The sequence below is a fragment of the Aricia agestis genome, chromosome 2, assembly GCF_905147365.1.
Source record: "Aricia agestis chromosome 2, ilAriAges1.1, whole genome shotgun sequence".
NCBI classification, from domain to species: domain Eukaryota; kingdom Metazoa; phylum Arthropoda; class Insecta; order Lepidoptera; family Lycaenidae; genus Aricia; species Aricia agestis.
Genome location: NC_056407.1, coordinates 15,232,980 through 15,242,979, shown reverse-complemented (window position 1 = coordinate 15,242,979; position 10,000 = coordinate 15,232,980). Strand labels below are relative to the sequence as shown.

General features: G+C 50.2%; 1 non-coding gene and 1 pseudogene across 1 annotated transcript; both read right to left on the bottom strand.

Annotated features, from left to right (window-relative positions):
* Positions 1-425: 425 nt before the first annotated feature.
* Positions 426-582, bottom strand: LOC121740150. The gene has a single exon (XR_006037583.1). It is a non-coding gene; the product is annotated as a 5.8S ribosomal RNA (ribosomal RNA).
* A 3,717-nt stretch (positions 583-4,299) lies between these two features.
* The window catches only part of LOC121740122, an 8,507-nt pseudogene continuing 2,806 nt past the window's right edge, over positions 4,300-10,000 (bottom strand).

Genomic DNA, 10,000 nt, shown 5'->3' with positions numbered 1-10,000 from the left:
GCGACCGAAATCAATCGGTGCGTCGGCGTCGACGACGCGCCCTTCGGACGTCGAGTCCGCCTACTGTTCATTAATTCAAATAATATAACAGTGTTTTCGACGGCGGTGTTTTCGTTCGAACGTACGCAGCGCATCACGCGCGCCGACGACACAGTTCGACGTGCGTGCACGCCCCGCACACCGATAATCACTCTCGCAAATTTTTTACCTTCACGGAGCGTCGGTGGGGAGCGGCGCACGTCGCCGACGCGAGCGCGCTACCGTACACACCACACAACACGTAACGTTATATTACATTTATGTCTCATATTTAAACGGACCGCACGTGAGGCGCGGCATGGGCGAACCCACACACGCGCGACGCCGCCCGGAACCGTCAATTGTTCGTCGTGAGACGAACAGTGTGGCATATGATTTTATACAGCCGGCCCTCAGACAGGAGTGGTCCTGGATGTTTCTCCACGGACCGCAATGTGCGTTCGAAATGTCGATGTTCAAATGTGTCCTGCAGTTCACACTATGACGCGCAGTTAACTGCGTTCTTCATCGACCCGCGAGCCAAGTGATCCACCGTCCAGGGTAATGGTTTATATTATAAAAAACATGTCACTGGGTGTGAAAAATAAATTAAATGTGAAACAAACAGACCACGGACGTGTTAAGGTCAAACGTGGACATTCGTTTACCGCTCTCTGTTATAATGTTGTATTTACGCCAACCGACGGACGCGCGACGAGCTTACACCCCCCGCACTAGCACACTGACTTTCGCTGCACGCGATCCACCGTCTGTTCATTGGACACTCGTGGCGCGGATTCTTGCCAGTCAACGTGACGCGAACGTGACAGTGTGTGTACAGGTACTAGCGCACTAGCGCGTAGGGGTCAACTCGAGCGTTCAAGTTCGACTCCGTCGTAGCGAGAAAAAAATGTTGTTCAGTTCGATTCGATTGTTTATGGTATAATATTATCGTCGCGTTAATTGAATAACACAACAACATCATACGATAATGATCCTTCCGCAGGTTCCCCTACGGAAACCTTGTTACGACTTTTACTTCCTCTAAATGATCAAGTTTGGTCAACTTCCCAGCAACGCCGACGGCCGTGAAGCCACCGCGTGTCGGTCCGAAGACCTCACTAAATCATTCAATCGGTAGTAGCGACGGGCGGTGTGTACAAAGGGCAGGGACGTAATCAATGCGAGCTTATGACTCGCGTTTACTAGGAATTCCTCGTTTATGGGGGATAATTGCAAACCCCAATCCCCAGCACGAAGGAGTTTCAACGGGTTGCCCGGGCCTCTAGGCCAGGGAGAACATGCTGATTCCTTCAGTGTAGCGCGCGTGCGGCCCAGGACATCTAAGGGCATCACAGACCTGTTATTGCTCAATCTCGTGCGGCTCGAAGCCGCCGGTCCCTCTAAGAAGAATTTTAATACGTCGCCAGTGAGTTGCGCGACCGAAGTCGCGCACACCTAAATGGCGACGCCTATTTAGCAGGCTAGAGTCTCGTTCGTTACCGGAATTAACCAGACAAATCGCTCCACCAACTAAGAACGGCCATGCACCACCACCCACCGAATCAAGAAAGAGCTGTTAATCTGTCAATCCTTCCGGTGTCCGGGCCTGGTGAGATTTCCCGTGTTGAGTCAAATTAAGCCGCAGGCTCCACTCCTGGTGGTGCCCTTCCGTCAATTCCTTTAAGTTTCAGCTTTGCAACCATACTCCCCCCGGAGTCCAAAATCTTTGGTTTCCCGGAAGCTGCCCGCCGAGCCATTGTATTAACGTCGGCGGATCGCTAGATGACATATTTACGGTTAGAACTAGGGCGGTATCTAATCGCCTTCGAACCTCTAACTTTCGTTCTTGATTGATGAAAACACCTTTTACGTGGTAACTTTAACGAACTGCAGCTACCGTTCGGCTCGACACAAAATCAAACTAATGATTATCGCGAGAACCTCACGTTTCGCTGGTCCGTCGGTCGACACGTCGTATATTGTTTGTTTATTATCATTATGATGAGCTCAAATGGATATGGCACAAATTTTTGTATTTTCACACATCGCATAACCAACACCACCATCACTGCTCACTCGCACTCACTCCACATGTATATGCGAATGCGCCGTGCAGATAATGCGCTGGTGTTATGCGATTAAAAATATATGTTGTCACATCGAGTAGTATAGACTTCAATTAACCTAAACCTGGTACCACCACCACCACCACCATTCCCCCCCCCGTCCGTCCGTCCGGAAGGAAAGTTTGAAAAACAAAAACACTCTCAAGACCAATCGGTCGGTTCGCGCATTGAACATCTCACTTTGATATTATACAATTTGAATTATGAATTACAGTGGCGGGACGTGTTCAGTGTTTATTATTATTGTATTGTACATGTGAAACTAGAATAAATAGTACCTACCTGATAATAACAAATGTCGACGGTGGTTATATAAAAATAATAAAAAATATAAAAAAAAAAATTAAAAAACAAAACTACGGTGGCGGGTCGTGTTCAATGTTTATTATTATTGTATTGTACATAAATCATCATTATTATTATTATTATTATATTTATTTTTATAATATTATTATCATTATAATTTGCATCAAATTCTAGGTAATATACTAGGATAGGATTTTTAAAAATGAAACTACATAATATTTTCAATTTGACAACAGACTTGCAACTTTTTCGCTCGCTTATTATCAATGTATATAGATATGATAGCTATTCGCCGCAATCGTTTTGTATAATACTATACACACACTGTTTCACCCGGTACACGTAATATGGTGTGATATTTTTTAGGATAACAATAAATGTAACAAGTAAAGGAGTATGGGCACATTTGGGCTGTCGGCGGCCACCGCGACCGATGATGAAAAAATATTAGTGTCAAATGAAAGTACTGATGATATTTAGAAACAACATTAGGTTAGGTTTGGTTAGGTTAGGTTACCAGCAGCGGAATTAAGTGCCATTATTGAACACACACGAGTAAGTACTAATAAACACTGGTCCTTCTTATGAAAACCTTTCACCTTACCTTCGCGCTTTTGCTTTAAACATAAGCTAAGATACTTAATAAATTATGCATATCAGATTTATTAAAGTATATTTCGGCGATGAGATGATTTCAACACTGTAATTGTAGGACTCCTAAGTATGAAATATACTTTATTGTCGAATTATTGTCCTTGGCCGCGCCTTTACGCTTTCATTTCGTTTTTATTATTATTATTATTATTATTTTATTTTATTAATCAGACGGACCGACACACAGGTGCACATTTTTCGCATTTATAATATTAGCTATAACTGGATATAGTGTCAATTTATTATTCTGTTTTGTCTACGGACTTGGCGTGTACGGTGCTCGCATTGAATTCTCGTTTCGTTCGCGCATTAAAATCTTATATTACAACACTATAATAATATATCTATCTATTTTACAAAGTAAAGTACAATAGTTTTAAATGATTTATATATACGTATATTCATTCGTAATGATAATAATATTATTATATATTATTGAAGTGAGATAAACAAAGTTGATAAGTAAGTGCATTTGTTGAATAAAAAAATAATAGTAAACTGGAGACTGACGGGGACTATTGTTTGTGCTACGGGATAGCGATGGACGTTGCCGTGGTGCCATACTTAGTTAGTTAGGGACAGCCAGTAAAATAATGGTGTACTAACAAACTGAACGCCTAGATTAATTGAGACGAGTAATTCTGTTTACTGTACACGCATTGAATTCACCTCTGGTCGAGTCGCGCCGCCCGGGCCGCGTCGTCGATCGTCGCAAGCGTAAGTTTCTTTGTTCAGTTCGCGCATTAAGATCCCCTACTGACCGTATTAAATCATTGAAGCATTACACCTATTTTGTCGTGGCCCTCGCGTGCTTTGGTACACGCATTGAATTCACCTCTGGTCGCGTCGCGCCGCCCGCGTCGTAAGCGGACTTTTCTTTGGTCAGTTCGCGCATTAAAAACCCCTACTATCCTCCAACTCTACCTTAGTCCATTAGTCCTTCTATTTAAAATAGAAGATTATGATTATATTTCAAAATTGACAATTCAACCAAACAAGCTGCTTTATCTCTGTACTCGCATTGTTAGCGAGTGCGGAGAACACGCACACGAGAGGTGCACCTACGTGTACCGTTCGACGCGTGCAACCCCGTTTGGCGTGGTCGTCGACCTACACCATTTCGCGTGCGCGCCGTGCTGTCAGAGAACACACTAGCGCGCGCACATCGTTCATGGAGAAGAGACGTCCTCGGACGAATCACCTGGCGTAGGGCTGAGTCTCAACAGATCGCAGCACGACGCTGCTCTACCGAGCACAACACCCCGCCTGGAACGTAAGTCGTCTACAGACTATTCCGAGCCCCGACATCGAACTGAGCTAATTCGGAAACTTCGACGCCGTGATGCACGCGTTAAGCATGTAAGCACCGATCGTCGCGCTCCAAATGGGCTTCGACGTCGCACCTTACGAGTAAAGCGCGACTAGTAAAGTCACATTGTTTAGAGCCTCCCGACTCTCGGGGCTCCACAGTGAGTATATCCTTGCCGGATTCGGCTAGGCTGGCTTCGGCCTTAGAGGCGTTCAGGCATAATCCCGCGGATGGTAGCTTCGCACCACCGGCCGCTCGGCCGAGTGCATGAACCAAATGTCCGAAACTGCGGTTCCTCTCGTACTGAGCAGTATTACTATCGCAACGACAAGCCATCAGTAGGGTAAAACTAACCTGTCTCACGACGGTCTAAACCCAGCTCACGTTCCCTTTTGATGGGTGAACAATCCAACGCTTGGCGAATTTTGCTTCGCAATGATAGGAAGAGCCGACATCGAAGGATCAAAAAGCAACGTCGCTATGAGCGCTTGGCCGCCACAAGCCAGTTATCCCTGTGGTAACTTTTCTGGCACCTCTTGCTAAAAACTCTTTATACTAAAGGATCGATAGGCCGTGCTTTCGCAGTCCCTATGCGTACTGAACATCTGGATCAAGCCAGCTTTTGCCCTTTTGCTCTACGCGAGGTTTCTGTCCTCGCTGAGCTGGCCTTAGGACACCTGCGTTATTCTTTGACAGATGTACCGCCCCAGTCAAACTCCCCGCCTGGCAGTGTCCTCGAACCGGATCACGCGGGAGTTGTACGGCGACGAGCGTTGCCGCCACGTCGCCACTCTGCACGCTTGGAACGAAACACCGTACGCACGTCGATTGGATCGACCGCGCACCGCTTCCGCCCAACCGAGTAAGTAATGAAACAATGAAAGTAGTGGTTTTTCAGCGGCGACCGCGCGAGACGATCTCCCACTTATGCTACACCTCTCATGTCTCCTTACAATGCCAGACTAGAGTCAAGCTCAACAGGGTCTTCTTTCCCCGCTGATTCTCCCAAGCCCGTTCCCTTGGCTGTGGTTTCGCTAGATAGTAGATAGGGACAAATCCCTCCACCAACCCATGGCCCTCTCAACCTTTCGTGGTTATACGGGCCAAATCATGGGAATGTGCACCCTACTGTCCTGGGTCCTGCCCTTCAGGTGCACACTTCTTGATTCCCTACAAATTATTTAATCTATTTCCATTTGTCCCTAAGTCCTTCTCCCCTTTCTGGGGCGGACAGCACAGATACGGCTTCGGTGTCTTCCGATAACGCGTACTGTTTCCACTATCTGTTATATTCCTTATTGCCTCCGATTTTCTCTTTCTCTTTCTTCCTGTTCCAACCTGCTTCTTATCCTGTGCCATAGTCGCGCGTAGTCCCGTAGCCTTCCGAAGTTCGCCGCCGAGGAAACAAGGTCGCAGTAGTAGGCCGGACCCTCCCCAAAGACTTCGATACCGTCCAAGAGTTCCCTACGCGCCTCCCCGTACAGAGGGCACTCCCAGAGTGCGTGGTGTACGTCTTCTACTTCGGCTTCGCCGCAGTAGCATGACCCCACAGCGGCCAGAGTCATTCTGTGGAGCCTCCCTCTGAAACAGCCATGACCGGTAAGCAGCTGCGAAGTTTCATAGTCAGGCTCGACCCAAGTTGCCTTGGATCGGGCCACCACATCCGGGAAGAATCGATACAGCTCCCTCCCTTTTGTCGACGTGTCCCAACGCTCCTGCCATAGGGCATAAGCGGACTCAGTCTCTCTGAGTTTGGCACCCCGAAGCTCTTCTTTGGAAGTCGCGGACTGGCGCAGCACACCTAGTCTGCCAGCACGGATTACCTCGAGGTCGGCCGGAAGCACCCCGGCAAGTACTGCCAGGGCGTCGGTACTCGTCGAGCGATACGCCTTGGTCAGAAGGATCAAGGCGGGTCTCTGGGTGCGCAAGAGCGCGCTCCGCACAACGTGCAATGTCGCCCGCTCATACCAACATGCTGCAGCATAAGTCACGGTAGCCACGAAAGTTCCCTGATACAAGACCCGAAGGGCCCTGTACCTAACCCCCCATGAGCTAGCCGAAACTCTCGACATCTTGCCAAAGCAATTTGCCGCCCTGTCTCCAATGGATACCGAATGCTGCGCGAATGAACGACTCGAATCGATCACCACTCCCAACACCGTGGTCGACACAACTTCTCCAATAGAGTTCGACCCTAGCTTGACGACCGGGGGTCGCTGGAACTTCCCCTTAATCGTCATGGTTGACGATTTTGTGGGAGAAAATTCCAGCCTATTACGGACACCCTATTACGGACACCCCACTCGGCAATGACATTTCCTGCACAAATAAACATTTTCTTTCTTTCTTTCTTTCTTTCAATGAGACGCAATGCCTCCGAAGCTTTCGCCTAGTAGATAGGGACAAATCCCTCCACCAACCCATGGCCCTCTCAACCTTTCGTGGTTATACGGGCCAAATCATGGGAATGTGCACCCTACTGTCCTGGGTCCTGCCCTTCAGGTGCACACTTCTTGATTCCCTACAAATTATTTAATCTATTTCCATTTGTCCCTAAGTCCTTCTCCCCTTTCTGGGGCGGACAGCACAGATACGGCTTCGGTGTCTTCCGATAACGCGTACTGTTTCCACTATCTCTTTAAGTCCTCAGTGCCTCCGATTTTCCATATGTCTTTCTTCCTGTTCTAGTCTGCTTCTAATCCTGTGCCATAGTCGCGCGTAGTCCCGTAGCCTTCCGAAGTTCGCCGCCGATGAAACAAGATCACAGTAGTAGGCCGGACCCTCCCCAAAGACTTCGATACCGTCCAAGAGTTCCCTACGCGCCTCCCCGTACAGAGGGCACTCCCAGAGTGCGTGGTGTGCGTCTTCTACCTCGGCTTCGCCGCAGTAGCATGACCCCACAGCGGCAAGAGTCATTCTGTGGAGCCTCCCTCTGAAACAGCCATGACCGGTGAGCAGCTGCGAAGTTTCATAGTCAGGCTCGACCCAAGTCGCCTTGGACCGGGCCAACACGTCCGGGAAGAACCGATGTAACTCCCTCCCCTTGTCCGATGTGTCCCAACGCTCCTGCCATTGGGCATAAGCGGACTCAGTTTCTCTGAGTTTGGCACCCCGAAGCTCTTCCTTGGTAATCGCGGACTGGCGCAGCACACCTAGTCTGCCAGCACGGATAACCTCGAGGTCGGCCGGAAGCACCCCTGCCAAGACTGACAGGGCGTCGGTGCTCGTCGAGCGATACGCCTTGGTCAGAAGGATCAAGGCGGGTCTCTGGGTGCGCAAAAGCGCGCTCCGCACAACGTGCAGGGTCGCTCGCTCAAACCAACATGCTGCAGCATATGTCACGATAGCCACAAAAGTCCCCTGGTACAGAACCCTTAAAGCCCTGTACCTAACCCCCCATGAGCTAGCCGATACTCTCGACATTTTGCCAAAGCAATTTGCCGCCCTCTCTCCTATGGATACCGAGTGCCGCGCGAACGAAAGACTCGAGTCGATCACCACTCCCAAAACCGTGGTCGCCGTGACGCTCTCGATGGAGTTGCTCCCTAACCTTACGACTGGGGGTCGCTGGAACTTCCCCTTGACCGTCATGGTTGACGATTTTGAGGGAGAAAATTCCAGCCTATTACGGACGCCCCATTCCGCAATGAGCCGCAATGCCTCCAAGGCTTTCGCCTCGAGGGCCGCTCGCGAGTCGCCCTCAATCAGGATCGTCACGTCGTCGGCATAAGCCACGAGTTTCACCCCCCTGGGGAGGGGCAGTCGAAGCAAGTCGTCCATTAGGATGTTCCAGAGCGAAGGACCAAGCACAGATCCCTGCGGACAGCCCATTGTGGCCACCTTCCACACTACCCTGCGACCAACGAACATGCCTACCCTGCGTCCGGTGAAGTAGCCCGCCAACATCCGATAGATGTTTGGCGGACAACCTCCTCTTTTCGCTTTCAGCATGATCATCGGCCACCAGGCATTATCAAAGGCCCCCGAGATATCCAAAAAGATCGCCTGAACATACTTCGAGGAGCTCCGGCGAGCCACACTGAGGATTTCTCCCAGAGCAGATACCGTTGACCGTCCGCGAGTGAAACCATGCTGGCAGTCCGACAGACCACTCGTCATTTGCGTGGCGCTTTTCAATATTATGCGTTCCAAAATTTTACCAAAGATCGGCAACAGAGTGACGGGCCGGTAGGCTTTAGGATCGGTAGGCGGCTTGCCGTTGCCTTTCGGCAGGACAATCAGTCTACCGTCCTTCCATACGCGCGGAAAAACGCCCTCTTGGACACATCGCCTAAACACCTCAGTTGTCTCTCGCGGCGCGGCTGCCCAAACATGTTTTATAATACGTGCGGAAATCCCGTCGATCCCCGGTGCAGTGTTGGGGAGATCCCTGACTATACTCGCGACCACTTGTTCCGTTGGAGGAGGAGCATCTTCTCCTGAAGGAATCGCTGCAGCCATAATCCGCACTTGCCGGTGGTACTCCGTGTCCTTGGACACATCGTCGTCCGGACACAGAGCATACATGAGGCTGTGCATGGCTTCGTCAACTCCCCCAGCATAACCTTCGGCATGTTTCGTGCCATTTATTACGTTGCTAGGAGGCCGAAACCTCCCGCTCGCGACACGGTACGCCTGGCCCCAAGGGTCCTGGTTTCCCGATTCTGCTACGGACTTGAAAAACTTAAGTTGCTCCTCCTTGATGGCTACCCTATATGTACGTCTAAGCTCATGAAAGCGCAACTTGTCAGCCTCCTCGCTCGGGTTGCTACCCTTCCGACTCGACTGCCAAGCTCTGCGCGCGCGGTAGGTCTCACGGCGAAGCCGGTCCAAGACCGGCGTCCACCACTCGTACCCCCGCTCTGTCCTCCCGCCCTTAACAAACCCCAAAACGCTCTTGGCTGTGCTCGCGACCATTCTGGTAAACTTCGCACATAACACCTCTGCAGGTGCGGTCCACGGGATGTTAGCAGACCTTTTCTGTATCTCGTCCTCGAAGACTCCCCACTCCACACCACGATCCCGAAACCTCATTGGCTCTTCGATTGGCTCAGCGCCAGAAGCAGTGTTCTGTTCGGCCACCACATATGTTATCAGCCTATGGTCACTGTCTATTGCGTCTTCATGCACTCTCCACCCCGTTACCAGGGTGCCTTTTGACAGAGTCAGGTCGATGTTGGACGATGCGTTCGTCGATGCGAACGTGGCCGGCTGGTCTGGTGCATTGGCCAAGCGGAGTCCGTGTGCCAGGATAAACGCCTCCATCGACTCGCGACGGTGCGTGACGTCTGGTCCGCGTCCTCTGTACTGTCTTTCTTCGCAGTACCACATCGGAGAGTGCGCGTTTGAGTCAACCCCTATGATGACTTTCTTACCCCTCAAGGAGGCAAGAACAGTGCCCAGATGTTCCAGGTGAATATCTATTTCGTCGCTGTACTGGAAGTACGCGGAGACAAGATACACGCCCTCTTCGTCGTTCAGTACATGACACACAAGACAGTGTGAGTTCGACAGGTGGTATAAGATGGCGCATGTCAAGTCCCCCCTACGAACATAGATACCCGCCTTGGCACCGTCGCTGCTC